Source organism: Ornithodoros turicata, chromosome 2, assembly GCF_037126465.1.
Source record: "Ornithodoros turicata isolate Travis chromosome 2, ASM3712646v1, whole genome shotgun sequence".
In the NCBI taxonomy this organism is placed as follows: domain Eukaryota; kingdom Metazoa; phylum Arthropoda; class Arachnida; order Ixodida; family Argasidae; genus Ornithodoros; species Ornithodoros turicata.
The window spans coordinates 64,939,475-64,958,973 of NC_088202.1; the positions used below are offsets into that span (position 1 = coordinate 64,939,475).

At 44.9% G+C, this 19,499-nt stretch overlaps 2 protein-coding genes across 3 annotated transcripts in view; one reads left to right on the plus strand and one right to left on the minus strand.

The window, feature by feature from the left end:
- The window catches only part of LOC135383635 (uncharacterized), a 29,852-nt gene extending 18,009 nt beyond the window's left edge, over positions 1-11,843 (minus strand). The window contains exon 1 of the mRNA XM_064613020.1: positions 11,777-11,843. The gene's annotated coding sequence lies outside the window, so the exon portion shown is untranslated. The remainder of the gene's footprint in view (positions 1-11,776) is intronic.
- The window catches only part of LOC135385510 (RNA-binding protein 42-like), a 162,427-nt gene that overhangs the window by 47,342 nt on the left and 95,586 nt on the right, over positions 1-19,499 (plus strand). The window lies entirely within an intron of this gene.

Genomic DNA, 19,499 nt, shown 5'->3' on the forward strand with positions numbered 1-19,499 from the left:
ACGTGTCACGCTGTATCACGCGTCACGTCCACTATTTGGGTTCCAGGCTGTACGCATGTGTGATTATTTTTGTGCAATAATAGACAATGCGAAGCACATTTGATGTTAAAACATGTGGTGCTTGTGGCTATAATTTGCGACGAGTGCATGTTTGACCGCTTCAGAGAGAACAAAAATAACCCGATAACACCCTGATGTTATCAATAGCATCTGATTTTTTTTCCTCCCGAACCTGGGGATAAAGGATAACCCGGGAATATAATCAGACAGTGAATATACGTATAGGCCTATAGAGTGGTATACGCTGAGTCCGGCGAATATCTATAAAGCGTATTCGCTCTAGAAATAGGCGTTAAGGAAATGTTTGTATTTTTAATACGTGGCAAATAGAAACGTAGCGTTTTTGTTTTGTTTGCAAAAACGGCTGTTGCTGGAAAACATCATCATCATCATAATGTGAGCAGAACAATTCTTCACCGTTTATTAGAGTGTGCCGCATGACACCGGGAAAACGTGGCGGGTTTCGAGCTCCTGTTTCTACGCGGAGAGCTAATACGTGTTTGAGTTGGACAAACTTCCGAGCCTCACACAGCGACAAGGTTTGTTTGCACAAGCGGCCGTTTGTTTTTGTTTTTTTCTCTCATCGCTTCCTTTATTACTTTCATTATTCGTTATATTTGTTCATCATGCTCGACATTGATTGCGCGGTAAGTTACTGGCACCGACCTTATTTTACCCGGAACTTATTAGTGATAATGACAGCCGCCAGAAATCGTGTAGGCTATCCGCGATCAGAAAAAGATTAGATTATAAGCATGCAGTGGGAGAAAGTGTAACGTTGTTCGCGTTACGAAAGACACGTGTCGTGACTTTCCGTTTTCGGTTTCCAATGCGAACGAAGTCCACGGCCGTTAATTGGCATGTCCGAGGCTTCTTCGGCCATATATTCTACGGATCGCGAACAGGTTATACCCCTGTCGTACGAGCAGTCTTCAGAAGAACGGCCGTAGCACCGTAGCGTCACCTATATAGCGTGTAACGTATCGGAGAACATTGGGTTCAATGCTGTCTGAGAAGTTGACACGTTGCTGGCTCGGTGGGGCACACAGATTTTGGCCCTCGGGCACAAGTGAAAGCAGGCGTGAAAGCGAGGCTGTATGATGCATCAAAAGCGTCGCGTACTCCGAATGCAGGATCATTTATGAGAAACCTCAGTGTCTGCTGCCACGGGATCCCTGGTAAAGCAGAATAGCGGAAACGGCGTGACATTTTTTTTTAAGTTTGTGGGCCGCTTCGCGACCCCTGGTGGTCGCGACCAACGGTTTGGGAACCACTGGGGTACGCATTTTATGTAACGCGGTGCACGGTAGGCAACATGTTACAAAAACGGCGTCATTCAATTTCACGACACATGAAGATATTTTAGCGTCGCCGAGTCTCGTTTTATTCGCCGCTTTCTTCAGTGAACTCCAGTAACTCTTTTTCTTTCCTGCGAGTGAGTCCTTTGTGGGATTTGCTCGTGACCGCTGGATGTGCTTAGGAGTTTCGTAGCATTTTGCGTCATTCATTCAGTTCCATCAGTGTACGTAACGTCAATCGTTCCCGCTTCAGTCCGTCCTTCGGCGAGTATAAGTAGCCAATTCAATTTCCAAACTATGGCCCTCAGGTTATCCAAAGTGCCACGAACCGCTGCCACGAAAATACGAAGTGCCATTAAGACTGGATGGATTTTTCCTATCCACTGACTTGTTGACCTACAATACCCACGAACCATTAACACGTCATCACTAACCCTTTATATGTCATGCCAATGGTGAGGACGGAGCCCAGAAGAAGAACAGTCTCTGTTCGAAATATCGGCGGTTTCTCGTCCTGAGGCACCCCCCTTAACAAAGTGCCATGAAGTGGGTCTCTCGGAAGATTTTAATTTGCATTATAAGTCGATTTCACTTAATTCTGCTGAAACAGCTGCGATCTTAAGGTAGACATACTCGTATTTATTTCTTCTGCACATTCAGGATGGTGTGCTGTTAGAACAGAACTTCACCACATCACACCGCTCGGAGCCAGTCGGTTGAAAATATACGGATTCATCCTATTTTTAGCAAATCATGAGAGAGAACGATGTCATTCGGAGTGTTGCTTCGCTAGGAGTGTCTTATGTGGTGAACTTCTGAACTTCTAGAGTAATTGAAATGTAAGTCTAACAAAATGAGTTCATTCAATAACGCGAGCCCTCAGCACTCTAACGTCGTCCCAATCGCACTCATAATTTTATAGAAAATCGAAATACAAAATTGCAGGCGACACTGTGTCGAAGTGGACACCAATCGCGTTGTCCGTCGAGTACGGCGGCAAAACTACGTTGCATGCGCCTAACACTGGGTCCAACGCAGCGACATCCTCGGCGCACCGTGTGGAAACCTAAATCACAGCAAAAAATGCTGGATACATGAGCGCTGGTGTTGCTCAGTGTCTGACACCAGGCGTCGCCCGCCACGATCGGTCTTATCGCAATTTTGACAACAAATTGAAAAATTTTAGCCTGACATATCACGTATATGCTATCTTGTGTGGTATGTGTGGTGAGTAGCTCTTCAGTGACACCAAGCGTCTAAGTTGCTTGCTTGTTCCTATACGGTACCTGTAAAGGTCTATAAAGTAAACGGTAACCGTGTGCGAATAATTATTATTTTAAAACTGGAGCGAATAGATACATAGTCAAAGCAGCTACTCGAAAGCGAATAGTTGTGTAACCGCGGACTTCATGCACATGCAGCTCATGTACGGGTGTAAACGTTTGTACAGCATGTATACACGATATATTCATACGGATAAGAATATGAAGTAGCTCTCACTTTGTTTTACGTGTCATCTGTGGCGCAGTTTTCGGCCTCACGTGTGCAGCTTCGGAACTACTCGAATATATTTTGTTCGCAAGAAATACGGATTCGATTCGAAATTCGAATGTAGAATTTCGTATTTTGTTTGACATTGAATTTCTTTTGGAAGTCAAATTTTGAGGATTGTCGTGCCGTACAAAACTTGCGGACGCTTTTCCTGCAACGACACTGTGGTGGCTAGTAGGCCGTCTATTGACGCACGCAGAACCCCGCAGTGTGATGAAGCTGAGAAAACAGAAGAAAACCCTTTGCACAGAGAAGTGACAGAAAGGCGCAATAAGGTTATGGGAGTAGATATTCCACATATGATGTGTCAGCGTATTAACAGAAACGCGACTTTCGCTGCCTGATCTTCTGGTCCCTCGGGAACCGGAGAAAAGGTCCCCTCAAAAGTCCGTTCTGTGGAGTTACACTTTATGGCTCGTAACTCAAATCAGTGACTACTATAGCGCGAATTTTCATGTCATTTTTTTTATTGTTGACGTGGTCTTGTACTTGAGCTCACGAAGCACGATTATTGTTCAAACCTATGGGGCTGATTAGAAGAGTTCTGCACGAATGTAGCACGTAGGTTGAAAAATAAAAGGGAAACAAAGCAGGCGTGGAACTTTCAGCTACCGAGCATGGAATGAGGGGACTGTATTGTAGCAATGACTACCTCTGCACTCAGGAACTCGACACCACAGATTTTTGACGCCTTATTTTTAAACTGTTGATTTCAGCGTCATCTATCGGATCGGACGTATGTTCGCTTCCTAATTCTGGCTGTTAGCTATCTATCCGCTGAACCAGGTCCCAACGGCCAGAAAACCATGGACACTGCCCTCTGAGGTATATTGGCCATTGCCATCATGAGTCATCCTGAATTCGTGGATCAGCCTTGATGTGCGTCATCCGAAACCCATGAACAGGTCATATTATCGAGGGCAGAATGCACACCTCCTTCCTGTATTTTTATGAATAGTCTTGGCAATTCTAATATAAACAAACTGTCATTTTAACAAGTATAACATGCATAGGATTGACGTGTGGACCGAATGACTCACGAGCAGAATGGCCATAGTACGAGGACGTGAGATTCTGTGTATCGGGTGCCGTGCTTTCATAGCAAGTACAATGCAATATTTTTATACATATGTAATTTATGATGATTTATATGTTGTTGTTGTTTATAGATATATCATATATATATATATTATATCTTATTCAGAGATATATTTATAGATATGCAATATCTTCAAAGATTTCAGTTGAGTTACATGCATACTTCAGGAGTTTTTAGTGCAGAATTATCCACCCTTTAGTGAATGCACTGTGCACACGGTATTAAAGACTGTATTGCCAACAAGCGCAGACCAATAAAAGAACAGGCACGAAGAAGTCTTTGTGAATGCACTTTTGAGGGGACCTTTTCGTCGGGGACAATTTCGCTGGGGACGTTTCCTCCGGGGGGCTTTCTCCTGTTACCTTTTCTCCTTCACCCTGGTCCCTCCAATCACGTCGGGACTATGAATGATGACGATTAGCAGACGACGCGGATACGCGCAATAGATGGCTCTGATGTCCATGTAGGTTACAACTGTTGTAGGTTACAACTGCTTGGGGGCGGCCTCCAACTGTTTCCCGTGGCGGACGTCTATGGATGCTGCGATCGGGTATCTTTCAACGTTTGGGATTCATTAATACGCAAAGTATGAAGAACTGAGGCGTAGTTGCTTGTTTGTGTCATCACGAGGCCGAGTTCTATGCGTAGTACGTAGCCGTTGTATTTCACTTTACAGTCCCTGCAGCAGTGTACGGTCCTGTTGCTTCTGACCTCGTGGAGAACACGCTGCGCGGTAATACATACACACGACCATGACACCGTACACTCAGCCGTGAAGCTACAACACCCATTGTCCGGTGGCATTGACCAGACAACTCATAGTTCTTTAGATTATCCGACAGTGCTCTACGACGCAGGTGCAGAGTGTGAGAACCAGCGCAACGCCCCGAAGGCAAACAGGACCCAAATATTATGGCTGTTTACACTTGGGGGAGAAGCGATGTCCCTTTCAGTACCCGTACATTGACGTCTTGGGCGCGTCATAAAGTTCGGTTGTAGTGACAACAAAGAGAAAAATCTTGTCCTATGTCACCCGCGTCGTATAGATTGGCTGGTGTATAGAACCCAGACGTGACAATGTACGTGTTGTACTTCTACCGTATCCTGGCGTGCGAGTGTGTGTTTCATGTGCGATGCTACCATGTTACTTCCGGCTTCAGTTACAGTTTGAATGTGCGAAGGTCGGCAATAACATAATGTAATAATTGATTCACGTGGACGTACTTGTCACCTGCGAGATCGGCGGCTCGTAGAAGAAAAGGAACGCGGAGAGCTCGCCTTTAGCGACTCATGTCATAATGCGGTGCATCAGTGTGTGAAATTAACTTCGCGTGTTGTTAATTAAAGGGTGTCGTTCTAATTAAAAATGACCACGATATTTTGGACATCTTTTTAGGGACCCTCCGTATCACTGGTGCTCTAATTATGCGCTTTTCCATCCAATCGTAAACTGAGTAGGACACAGCAAAGGAAGGAAGTACAAACCAAACCGTAATCCCATGTAGTTATGTATGTGTGAGTGCACTCTGCAAATTGAGCTGCTCTCGGCGTGTGGAAAAACAGAAATAATAATAATAATAATAAGAAGAAGGAACAGCCCGCTATTTTTTTCATTGGGTGTGGATGTAGACCGTCATTTAAAGTGCAAAAGACCAGCTCCGGTGGCATAGTGGTTAAGATGACTGCTTTCCATGCCGATACCAGGAGACTGGGTTCGAATCCCTGCACCGGCTGTGCTTGTCTGGGGTTTTCTGCAGTGTTTCCAGACGAATGTCGGCACACTTCCACCTGAAGTCGGCCCAGGAGGCATACTAACCCCCCTGTCCCCCCGCTCCTTCCTGCTGTCCTTTCTCCTTCTGTTCTCGTCTGAACGCCGCTCATAGCCGTAGTTGTTTCGCGGCACCAACACGGTATTTAAAAAAATGCGAAAGCGCCAGTCTTGCGAAGCCTTTTATCAACTACATCCTGATTTAACTAAAACTCATTTAACAACTACACGTATGCCACAAAAAATAAATAAATAAATAAATAGATAAAGAAAAAAGAAATAAACATATAAGTAAACAAAAGAAAGCGTGCTGCATCCGTGAGGTGATTTTATTTTTAATGATCGCCCAGATTAATCAGTTTTGACACAGCAGGTTGTGGCCGGAAACAGCCTATGACCATATGCCCTTATGCACTCTGTTCTTTCCTCTGTGGGTACCACCTTCATGAAACGGAATGAAATGAAATGGAACGCCTGTACCCTTCATAGATTTCCTAGAAATAGGCATGTGCGAATAATTTTGTTAAGACCGCAGCGAGTACGAAACAAGTAATAGATAAGACCGAATCGAATACCAAGCGAATATGATCATCAGCAGAGCGAACACTATTATAAGGAATACAGCAATGGTGACAAATCCTGTATAACTTGTCGGGAGAAATAACGAATAGAGAGAGCATAGAAGGAGAACATAACTGGCATCTTATAATTTGTATTGCGATTATTTATTTATTATTATTTTTTAAGGGTCGAAACAAACACCGAAGGCAAACAAATGAGAAACCGGTACGACGCATATGTGTCATTACTGCAAGTGAAGGGGTGGTTTGTACTTTGTAAACGACTTTAATTCTGCAACAGACGCTCTTCGACCAGGTCAGTCACTCTGGGTCGTTACACTAAGCCATCGCTTCAGCTGAAACCACAATGAAGGGAAAATGCCGAAATAGTTGCACGTTGGAATAGGTGTCAGCGCACCATATTGTCCATGATGTTCTGCACTATAAAAAGCGTGCAGAAGTCTGTGAATGCTGTCACCACTTTACTGCTGGTTCGAAAGCATGACGCACTGATGCCTGACAGGAAGGTTCGCAGCGCTTCTTCGAAGCAGCCGGTGGACACTTCGTAGGAATAACCGTTATTGGAGATGAAGCCTGGGGTCACATTCATCGACATGAAGCCAATGAAAGGAGCCGTACCTCCTTACCAAGGCTGTATGAGGATAACTTTGGAGATCTGGATGGGGAAACACAGCTTCCAGGGCGGCGTGTGGACATTCCGTCAGAAATCACTCTTGTCCCGCAAACGCACACAACGTGGACTTGTGTGTACAAGTACGGTACAACATTGCAATGCCCTGTGCTGCCCATTCAACTATTGCAACCTTACAAACTATGTCATTCGAATGTCTTCAGCGTCCACGGTACTTGCAAGGCCTCATCCTCAGTGATATTCACGTCCTGGTACCATCTTGTCGGAGGGAACGGTAGGAGGCGCACTCCATCGATCATATGTGATCAACGGGTTATGCCTAGAGTTGCAAAAAAGCCGGAAAAGTTGATTGGGCGTGAAAAAAACCTGTTTACCTGTTTTTTCCCGGAAAAATTAGAAAAATATAAAAAGTATGTCGTGCGCAACGAAAGGTGTTTATTTTCTGTTAGAAAACAGGAAACAAAAAATAAAATCGACACACCCACACACACGCGTTAAGGAATCAGGATGCATTATTCCGATCCCTCGCTATCTGAGGAAATGTTTCCACTGTCTCTGACATCAGGTACGCGTGCCCTCTTCTTGTTGAAGTTCAGGTAGGAGTGAACAAACACCAACTTTTCAACTCTGTCATTCTTCAGTCAGTTCTTAACTGCTGTGTGGATGTTGCCAAACTCTGACCAGTTACGTTCACATGCGGCTGACGAGGGCAGGATCTTCAGAAGGCGAGACGCAATGTCTTTGAGTGGCTGCGACGTCAGCATATATCGCGTCGGCATTTTGAACGAGGGCCTGATCACTCGAAACAGAGCCCTCCAGTGCTCATTGTCAGGCAGTCGAGGAGAGATATTACGTGAGTAAGCTGCTCTCGCAAAAGTAGAATCGGCATCCTCCTGTGCCGCTGAAGACACCTTATCTATGAATCGATCTATGCCGCTGCTAGCCGCAGCCTGCTGACTATTCTCACCCGTCACATTCGCCATCGGTGATTTTTTATTAGAAGCCGTCGGGCTTCTGCTGCGAGAACGTGTTTTGTGACTTGAATCAACTTCCAATTTCTTGTCAGATGGACACCTCACGCAGGAGAGGATATGGCTTCGCATCCGCGTTGCGTTTTGGAAATGCGTACGTCGCCCCGCAGTACTTGCATGTTGCTTTGGGAGCAGAGCTGTCACTCATGTCAGTCATGCCCTGTGCTGAAGTTCTGCCAGATGTCCGATCTTGGCCGAACCATATCTTGATGTTGCTTGACATTCACAGGGGAGCAGCGGGCTAATGAATAATGTCAACAGAAATCCCAACGCCACAACAACGACGTAATCCGAAACTTTGCGAAACTCAATGTTGCTCAGCTTGAACTCAAAAACGAAACTGTGGGGTAACGCTACAATGAACAAGCCGTCAATTATAGAAGGGAATTGTAACGGGAACAGGATGTGCCTTGTATGATTCGTGTGGTTTTGTGACAACAGTTTCTTTTTTCCACTTAAGGCGCTTGAAAAAGACATAAAAAAAAGTTTTTTATAATGGGTTTGCAACACTAGGTATGCCTGGACAATCAGTGTGCTGGAGGTGGAGTGCCCATACTGTATGTCGCCTACAGAAAGAGCCTGGTGGACAATTCAATGTCGCTCAGAACGTCAGTTATGAGGCGCGACGCGCCCTCAGTAATGCTTTTAAACAGTAATGCTTTTATAGTTGTTTCGCGACGCAAAAACATGAATGAGTCGAAAGGACAGGAGGCATGAAGTTATTCCACGTGAACGAATAGACCTCTGGCGAAGAAACGTCACCGTGACGTAATGATGACGTTGGTAGACATGTCGAAACTGAAACAGCGCGAGTGGAGAACACTGCCGTTTCACAAAGGCGTATTCCGTCTTTGTATTAGTGGTACACACAAATGAGGTCACGTTTTTAGTCGCTTTCCTGTCTTCATTCGCGTTCCCAGTCCAACGTGGAAAAAGAAAGCTTCACCCCAAGAGCTGCATGGTGTGAAAGTCAATGTCGTAATCCTGTGCGGAATGTGGTTTGTTATTACGACTTAGTTTGCGCTTGGTTTGTATAGAGACACCACGCGCACTTGGAGAGAAACTCGTGTTTCAGGCCCAAGAAGATGGAAGAGCACGGTAGCCATCCTTAGAAAGGGCTACCGAAAAGATAGGCATACAGGTAGAATGGAGCAGAACGAGGCCATACAACTAATGTAATAGGTAAGGATTAAAAAAAAAAGATTGGAATATGAGAAGCCACATTTAAACGTGACTTTCTTGTGACCTATTGATTTTTTGATATAGTAGTTCCAGTCTACCAAGTTGGCGCCGCTGCTGTACCATCTGACGTCATTTGTTTGTAAACAGGGAGAAGTCTATTGAGAAGGACGCCCTAGGGCATTGTTTCCAAAACTGCGGGTCATGTCCTCCAAACGAGTCATGAGCTCTTTTCTGGGGGTCATGGAGGGTACAAGCAGACACGCGATATGCCTTGAGCCACACAGACCAACGTATTGATTTGCTAGTATCAAGAAAGGGAATACGTACCTCTCATTAAAATACACGATTAAATCAATCCTTGCTAAAAAAACATTAATAAGCATTTTTGGTAGTTCCCTCTGTGGTTCATATCTTTTACATAAATTACAATGTACAGTAAATTTTCGGAAGGCTTATAAAGGTAGGGGGTCATGGTAGGTTTGGTACTACTCAAAGGGGTCACATACTGGAAAAGTTTGAGAAACACTGCTCTAGGGGACGTACTGCTTGGCGTAATCGTCAGTAATGCCAAAAAGAATGCTCACGTTTACCAGTGATTGGGACGCACGAATATATGTCTGAACGGAAATGTATGATTGAAAGATGCCGCGCGAAAGTTAACGAGCTCCTGCAGCCGTAGGCTGTGACGGTGGTCAGCGAGCAAATAGGTTCTTTATAGGTAGCATATACTATAGGTCTTATAGGTAGTTTAATAGGTAGCTTATGTTCAACAAGCAAGATCAGTAAACGGCTCTGTGTTTCCTGTCCACCTTTTTTATGCAGCTTGATGTAAAATCTGTGATGTAGACTTCACCATCGGTTGAGAGAGGAGGCACGCATTTCCATGAGTCATGTTGGGAAGTTGTGTTCCGTCTTGCTGAGAAAAAAAAAAAAAAAATGTCCTGCTTGAAGGCCTTCTAAGTTCTCGAACCCAGTTGAACCCGAAGTTGTTGAGGCGTTCCCACGCGGCTAAACAGAATAGTCGTTGAGACATTCGACGTTTCTCCACCAAGCGCTTTCGATTCGCGATTGTGGCTGTTTTGAGGTTCCTATTCTCGGACATAGATAACGCGGAAGATGTAACTGTGTCACTTAGTATCCCAAGCGTATCGTAATCGCTTATTAGCTTTGATATTTAATGTGTTAGCATGTCAGACTAAATAGTATCTGAAAGCACCTAATACACTCATGACAACAGCTTGTTACTCCGTCATGTGACTAGTTACATAAGCTGTAGACGACCAGTACACATTTCGAGCCAATGTTCGCTAGTATGTGGGTAGCTGTCCGATTCAATTCAAACCTGGTGAGGTACAAGTCCGCCATGGTTTTGACCAGATCTTAATAAATATGAAATACATCATCATGTACGCGGTGTGCGAAATGCAGCATTCGTATCCTTCTAAAGCATGCGCATCAATCATGCAAGAACCAATTATGAATACGCAGTATATTGTCGCATTATTATTCAGTAGTTGTACCGCTGGCAGTCAGTATAGGAAGATAAAGCACCATTCGTACTGCGGTCCATATATTGGTACGCAGTTCGCAGAAACATGGAGTCATAAATTTTTAAGGGGCACCAGACGAAGCGTGCAAGAAAAAAAAATGTTTCCCGTTGTAGTTCGATCTGAACGCTCCCACGCGGTTGTTGATGTTCCCGCTCTGCGACTTACTCGTGGCCGGTCGAGCGTATCATCCATTGAGTGATTGAGCTGCGTGTCAGTGGAGAGGAGAATGCGGCGTACACACTGCGAGTGAGCACACTCCTTTTCGAGTGAGCGCTTCACGTTACAAGACGTCTGATTGCGTGTCGAGCAGGGATATTCCCAGCACCCCCCCCCCCCTAACGCCCCTCAAAGATCTTCAACAGCCCCCAGAATACCTTCCAGCAAGACCAAGAAGACACGAAAAGCCAGCAGGTGCGGGTTACGACCTCCGTCAGCGGGATACGAACACACCGTTACGTGTTTGTAAAAATCCCTCCCGCACTGTTAAAACAGAACTTCACCTCATGACACGCTCAGAATTAACCGTCATACAGAATGATGCCGTTCTATTTCATGATTTGTTGAAAATTGGGAGGGGGAAGGCGTACACCCCGCTATGTCCACAAATCGAAAGCATTAACTGTATCATTCGGCGCAATGGTTGGCGCAGGGAGTTTTATGCCGGGAAGCCCTCTTTCTAGAGAGAGTCATCCTTAAACGAAAATTAAGAGCGACGTTAATTTCTGTGACGTTGATCGTTGATTCAAAAGTGTTCGAATACGGACATATTGAGGAAGCTGAGGAAGTGGAAGACAATGAGGCAGAAACGTTTCGGGCCATCAACGTTCTGATGTACGAAACCAGCGAAATCAAAATATCGGCCACATGTCAAAGTCAGACGGGCCGTGCACAACAAAAAGGAACGTTGGCAACATTGTCGCGAGTGTGCCTTTCGAAATGCAACTGCGAAGTGACCAACGAGTGGAAAAGATTAAAAGAAAATCGCATTCACATGGAGTGCATCAGCTGTCGACATGTGGACTTACCTTGCAGTGTTAGCTCTCCTGTGACTGGATGTGCACTGACCCGGGCTGGCACGGCACGGACGACTTGTGAGACTCTGCTTCGGTCCCGCCGTCCGAGCCTGCGCGCGCTTTCTCTTATAGGCCACGCCTCCGCTAGTCTTCCTTTTCCCCGGTGTGTGTCTCATTCTTTTTTTTCTCGTTGTTGTCAGGAAAAACGTCGCATACCTACCACCACCTCCGCGTGTGCCTCATCTTCTTTTTTTTTTTTTTTGGGACAGTAGTGGTCCATTATGTTCGTCTTTGTAAAAGTAAATTCGTTGTCGTTTGTAGAGGTGACTGAAAGCGGGAATAATGGAACGCGTTTATCCGTGTTGAGGGAGCCACTAATGGGATTATATGTGCAGAAGAAAATAACTTTTGAGAGCAGGATATAGTGACCGTAACGCTCTCTAAAAACAGAACTTCGCCACATAGCATGTTCCTAGCCAACTGTATAATCCCGAATGACACCGTTCTCTCTAACTTGTCTAAAACGAGAGGCGTACGCCTTTTTGTGACACACATGTAGTTTTATAAATTGTCACAAAAGGGCGTATGTCGCGCGCTTTCTATAGGGATCCTCTGTTTACGAACATGTGATGTTACGTGAAGACTGGTTCGAGGTTATATTTTGCTGTGGTGGGCAAGAAGCGGGGAAAATGCGTCGGCTGATAGGCTAGAGCACTGCAGGGGCCCGGGCTTACCCGAAACCCCGAGCCCGGCCGCGCCGGGCGATATACGTATGCGTAGCTTATTTAGTGACTCTAGGTGAGAAAGGTTGAATGAATGGCGCCTACCAAGGCCGTTTAATGCGTCAGTTTGAAGTTTATAGAACAGCTTGGTCCTGCTTGTATGTGGCCAGAACGAATAGCGCCTTCTCGTTTATGGATTTCAATTGGACCTTTATCTTTATAAGCATGGAGGCAGCTAGAGTCACTAAATAAGCTATTTAGCGCTCACTTATTATTTAGTGACTCTAGAGGCAGCCTAGGACAAAAGACTTGATTCCAGCACGAAATGCACTCGGCTCCCAGGGCTGTAGCAACAAACAACGTGGCCCCCTCCAAACGTATGTCCGAGGTCACTTACAGTGGAGAAACTGGAATGCGGTATTTTTGTAGGGTTCATATTATGTATACATAAGCCTACGGTGAATATTTACGCAAAACGCTTCATTCGAGCCTTGTTCTTTGCAAGTTGGTTAATCGATCCGTCATAGTCTAGAGATCTGGTAATCTTGTTATCGGTTGACTACAAACTCAGAAAGCCTGATATCTCTCATGGTTGAGTGCAGGATATTCTTGATCGATCAGTTTCATTGTGCTGAAGCTGCTTTCAGCACCAGCGACAGTAACCGCGTCCTGGTGTGGTCAGAAAATAGAATCCTGACGCAAATGCAAGGATTCGGATATATCTCTTGGAGTCTTTCTTGTGTGCGTACGTTAAAAATCCTCCGCGAGTACGTCGCCAGTTATAATTTTTTATCACTTTTGGGGAAACGGCCTGAGGAAAACCCAGGAAAAACCTCGGAGAGCACAGCCGGCACCGGGATTCGAACCCGGGTACCTCCCAGTCTCTACGTGACATGGCCAGCACGCTAACCACTGAGCCACGCGAGCTGTGACATCGCTCATGATCACAGTTGTCTCGCGGCGTAAGTGGACCAATTAGGAACATGCTGCATGCGCATGACAAGGGAAGCGTCATAACTTAAAAAGCCCGAGACTGGGGGACAAAAAACGGCAACCCAGACAAGGTTTACAGACCTTGAGACCATTTTGAGACCTTGTCTGTGTTGTCTTTTTTTTTGTCCCCCATTCTCGGAATCTTTACCACCAGTTCGCTTGCTACCTCTTTATCCTCTCGTTATGAGAAGAGTGACGGTGGACGTGTTTGTTACGTTCAAACACCCATTGACTCACGATAACCCCGTTCAAACCCACACATTTAGCCAAATTCAAACTGCATATAAACTTCATAAACTTCCAAACTGACACATTAAACGGCCTTAGGTAGTCTCCATTTGTTCCACCTTTCTCACCCTAAGGCTTTGTTCCAAATGCGGGAGAGGAAGACCCGGCCTTTGTGGTCTCCCGCCTTTCGGTGCATATGAGCATTCGGATTGCTTGTTGAGGAATTTGGGCATTCTTAGGAGCTTCAAGTATATAGAGAGGTGCCTAGGCTCTACAATGTGCTGTCTCTCTCCCTCCTTTGACTCCTTTGAAGCATCTCGAGACCGCTTCGGATTGGTGGACAAGTACCACGTGAGACCACGTACACTCTAAATCTTTTCACACCTTTAAAGGTGTAATAGCGTGCATGGCGCACGCCTTTTTAGGTGTAATTTCGGTAACATCATAATGGAGCACGGTTTCGCACGAATTTTCTTTACTCGAGTGTTGTCTGTCCTCCAAAAATTCAGTCTTGCAACATCTCAACATTGTTCAACAGTATTGTAGACACTTGCGCGTGCTCGATTATCGATACCGATGCATATATGCATTAGCTCGTACCTACGATATCCAAGACATAATGAAAGCGAGATTTGCACTGACACTTGATCTTTAGTAATGCCTTCCGAATTTTGTAAAATATCATCCTCGAGATGCAATGTTACGCAACCAGATTGAATGTGCATAGCGCACACCTTTAAAGGTGTGAAAAAGTTTACAGTGTACCACAAGTAGCACGTGATAATAGTAAAGTTTATTACGCTATACGCATTTGAGTCAGCTTACATATTGCTATGGCACTTTTCTTTGAGGAATGGTGACAGCTCTTGAGCAGTTTGGTTGAATCACCTGGAACATGCATGATTATCTGCTTATCTCTCTTTTTGACGCAGGCTGTACGTGAATGGCACTTATGAAATTTTATGTAACGTTACGCTGGAACTTGCTTATCATCGCTTATACCGATTAGCAAAAGTTTTATACACTGTAAAAAAAAAAGTCCGATATACTATTCACTGACAGTGGCTGGTACCTGTGTTGCCGGCATGTGTGCCGTAAAGTGGTTATTGAAAAAAAAAAATCGTTTGGAGTGTACACTGCATAGCTCCCATTAGCGAGAAGAGCTTAAAGTGAAGTAATTCGGTGCTTCCAGTGACTTTTACGCCTGCACAGTATCAGCAGTGAACTGGCTCACTAGACAAACTACAATGCGACTGTGATTTGTTGCATATTTTGTGGCTAGCCTGTCTAGTTGTCGATGTGCGGCGCAAAGGAATCGTCATGTTGTGGTTCGCAACATCGACACTGGACGCTCGAAAGCACGAGTTCGAGAGTTCGAAGAAAACCTCATTACCCCCCGGCACTAAGTCAGGGGAGTGACGCCTGGACCTTGCACTGCTCAACGTTACGGGGTGCGCGGTTTGACAGCTGCGACCGTTGGCCGTAAATTTGTACCAGAGGTCGGGGGTTAAGAGATGACGCTCCTGTCAAAGGTTTTAAAACAATCCATTTGGGAGTTGCAACGCTTTGAACCCGGGCCGTCTGATTGGTGGTCCTGGGTTGAGGTTGCGGTCCAGATTGTCACCCTTTTAAGGAGGTGTCGGAGCCCGAAGAGGGAGGGAGAAACACTTGCCAAGGGTCTGGGGCCCGTGTAAATTTTACCTCCAGCCCGGAGAGCTTTGTAGCAGTATGTTGTAACGTTTGTGTTGTACATAAGTGTAAATAAACCTAGTCGTTGTTGAGCCCCCTGTCCGTCAGACTTCTTTATGTAAAGCAGTTCCTGATCATCGGACGTCACATCGAACCGACCTTCCAGCTAAAGAACCAAGTGCTGTCAGGCCTTCGCGAGGCAATTTTTCACAATCGATCGCTAGAAACTGCTAAGTCTCTCACAAAGCCATAACGTATACGAAGCATCCAAGTTATTTAAGAAGTATTGACTTATCATTTGACTTATTGACGCCTAAGCATTGTTCTTTCTCGTCTTATAGTTTTATATTTATGATTTCTTAGAAGTGAGCTGGTTGAGCTGAGCGACATTGGGGCTTGTTCGCTGCGACTATCGAACCTTTAAGCTTTCTTTCTGTCTTTGTCCAACCTATTCCCGATAGAGTGCTGCGAGCTGGCAGAATTGGAACATTTCCGAAAGGTAAAAAAGTGGCTGTGAGTCTGTTGAACCCTCGAATACCTTCTTTTCCTCCGAGAAGCAAAAAACAAAAAATGAGCAGCTTTTTTTTTTTTAAAGCGGTTTTGCGTAATTCATTGTCCCGCGTCATTGTGGAACAGGATTTGGGTTGATGACGATTTCTTGATATGATGCAGAGGCCCTTCGAAATGAAATGCTTTGCAATGGAAAGATGCATTCTGTCTCTTTCGAGGCGTATATAGTGCGAGCTTTATTATATTGTGCCAACATCCTCGTCAAGATGGTGAGTTTTTGCAAGGTGTTTGTCCAAACACCACAAGTGCTCCTTGTTCTTCACTACTCCTAGAAAAGCATCGTTTGTTCCCGATTTTTTTTTCGCCGCAGAAGCTGTCGTAAAGCCAAAGAGCAAGCGAGCAAGCTGACCGAAAACTCCATTTTGAATGAGTGATGTTGCCACTGTTTTCGATCTGAAGTAGCCTAATTCGGGTAAAACAAGTTGCTAAATCTCAAAAGAACTATCATCGCCTGACTTCAACTAATGACTGTGATTATCTGCGTATTTGTCAATTTGATCAATGTCGTAGGCGGCGAAGTAGCTTTCGTCACTGCAAATTTGCAGAACGTCTTACGTTGTGTACTTTCTTGTCATCTTCTTGTTTCCTGCGCGAAATTTGCTATAATTCTGAAGTTTGTTAAAATAATTTACATTGTACCGTAATCACAGGATCGAAAATTTCATCTAGCAACCGAGTAATGTATATCACTGATAGCCGATCCGTTGATTGAGCTATAAATTATGGCCCCACCTAGGAGACGTCGGCAGGGACATAATGCTTATTGGCGGATAAAATACTGGCATCCGCGCGCATCCCAGAGGCGCGCGGTTTTATGCGTGCGGATTTCGGTCCGCAAACCAAAGTGTAGCACGAATATCCAGGGTATAACCGCACTCGCGCACACCTGACGACCCCTATGCACATGCGCTAGAGATGTGCGAAACCGACTGCGGCTTGCCGCGCGCATCCATGCCGCCTCAGCTAAACCACCTTCGATTGGTCGAGAATTTGCGACATGCCGCTAAAAGTCGTGCATGGAGCGGTCGACGAAAGGCGGAAAGCGGGAGCGACTTTTTCCCGCCCGGCGGCAAGAGTTTAGAGTGCCGCATTCGCGTTACCGTTCACATTCTCCGCATGTGAGTACGAAACGGACATACTCAAGACTCGTATCCATGTTATCCTCCGTCGTTGATAACGCAACTGAGCAAATTTACTTACCCTAAAAGTCGGCAGTTATTAAATAAATTAATGAAATTAATAAGAACTGCACAGGTTCTCGCGAGTATGGCGATCTAACGCGAAACAAGAACGCAGTCACAAAATAGGGCGACGCGCTTGATGTACGAAGTGTAGGGGTGGGTCTCGTGATGGTATTATCCGGCTGCGTGCCTCGATCGGTGGCGCCGTATTTATTGCGGCAATTAACATAACTGCGGAAGTGTCAGAATAATGTGTACGCCTCCCATTTTCGACAAATGAGGAGATAGAGAGTCTGGAATGGTGGTTGTCTAAGAGCGTGCAGTGCGGTGAAGTTCTGTTTCAAGGGTGCATATAAAAGTGCAGGGATACACCGGCAACGGGCATACGGGCAATCTTATGTTGCGCTACGCATCGAATGAGGCGTTTGGAAAGCAAGCGCCGACGATGCCATTTGTAAAGTGCCGCTCCCGTCGCTTTCTCTCAGTGAACAACCAACCCGAGAGAAATAAATTCCCTATCGGAACGCGCTCATCTTGGAGAAACGTTAATCGTGATGGGTTGGTGGGAAAACACCAACCCCAGTCACGAAAACATTCGCGTTGCGCAGTAGCAGATTGGGTGCTGCGTAGAGATGTAAAATTTCTCGAAATTTTGAATGACTCGATAAAAACCTGCTTTTCTTACATGTTTCTTTTTTCAAAAAATGTAAGGTTTTGAATATAAAAACACACTTTTTCGCCCCCATTATGCAAGGAGGTGACAGCGGTGGCTGTATCATCATCGCGTAACGGGGTGAAATGTTTTCAAGATTGTGTTCACCACACACATATAGAGGACTGTTTTCGCACTTATTTTATTCGAAGAGCGGCAGCAGACCCCAGCCGCGTGCGGCGTTTTTCGAGTGGCTAAACGCCGAGCTTTTCTCAGCGGCAAGCGACGATGTCGAGAAACGCCCAAATCTAACCTGATACAGCGTTTCCACAACGGCGGGCGGAGGGCGTCCTAAAGGACAACCTCCATGGAGCGAATGTACAGCGAAAAAGCTGCGAACTCCGCTCAGCTTCGCCACAGCCCAGCGTCTGCGATTCCGGAAGCGTCAACTGCAGATCAGGGATGGGCATAAATATAAATACAAAATACTTTGTTGAAAGGGGTATTTAAATACTCTTCATAAATACTTTTCAACATGAGTATCTCAATACAAAATATAAATACAGTATTTAAATACCGTAACTACTACCATAAATAATGTGAGGAAAATGTCATCTGGAATTACAAGAAATAACGATGATCATAACGACAAATCAGCAACGAACAATAGCATTTAATTGTTAGATTTTCATGGCAATTTTAATGTTAGAAGTTTCTCGAAGACAGCATCATTTAGGCATATTCTGTTCGGCCGTACAATCAAATTCGTAAAGGCGAACAGCATCTCCACAAGTGCCGATGAAAAAATGCTTGAATTAAATTTGACGAAGGTGCTTCGTACAACAAGGTAATTGGGTAGCCGCGACCGTTGTCCGCAACAACAGTGAAAAACTTGCCATCTAAAATGGTTTGTCGCATGCGCATGCTGGCGCAAACACAGCATAACTGCGCACCAAACATGCCCTTCTTCCCGAAAGGTCAAAAGCAAGGAGGAGGGAAAGATATGAGTCAGTATACAGGGTGTTTGCTCTAACGTGTCCAGAAATTATATTTAAAGCGAGCGATAAAAGGAAAGCAAGTGGTACTTTTTTGCTACTTGAGTAAGAAACAGGTACTGCTTCACTAGTAGCTCCTGTTTCTTAGTCAAGTAGCTGAAAACTAGCGCTGGTTTCTCTTTTATCGCTCGCTTTAAATAAAATATCTGGGCACGTTACAGCAAACACCCTTTGTACTGTATTTAGGAGTATTTAAAAAGTATTTACAAGAATAAATACCCCAAAATTGGTATTTAAATAAAATTATAAATACATTTTTCGAGTCTGTATTTAAATACAAAATATAAATATATGTATTTATATTTTAAATAGTATTTTAATTACAATGTATTTAAGTACTGCCCATCCCTGCTGCAGATGAACCAATCAAAGCGCTCTTCCGCTACGAATCTACGCCAGATCGTTTGCACGTGGTCGTCTGCTCTCGTGAATCCTCGTCATCGTCCTCTTCTTGCAACTGGATGCTGTCGTCTGCTCGCTGTTTCGCCAACTGCATCGCTAGAACGTGAGGTATTCTCTGCCAAGAAACATGTTTTCCTTTCGCAGTAGTGAATATGCCTTTCGGTACATTACGGGGCGCATCTTTTCAGACAGTTGTTGGATTTAGTTGCAAAATTGGTGACATTAAATGCATTTTTTCGAGCA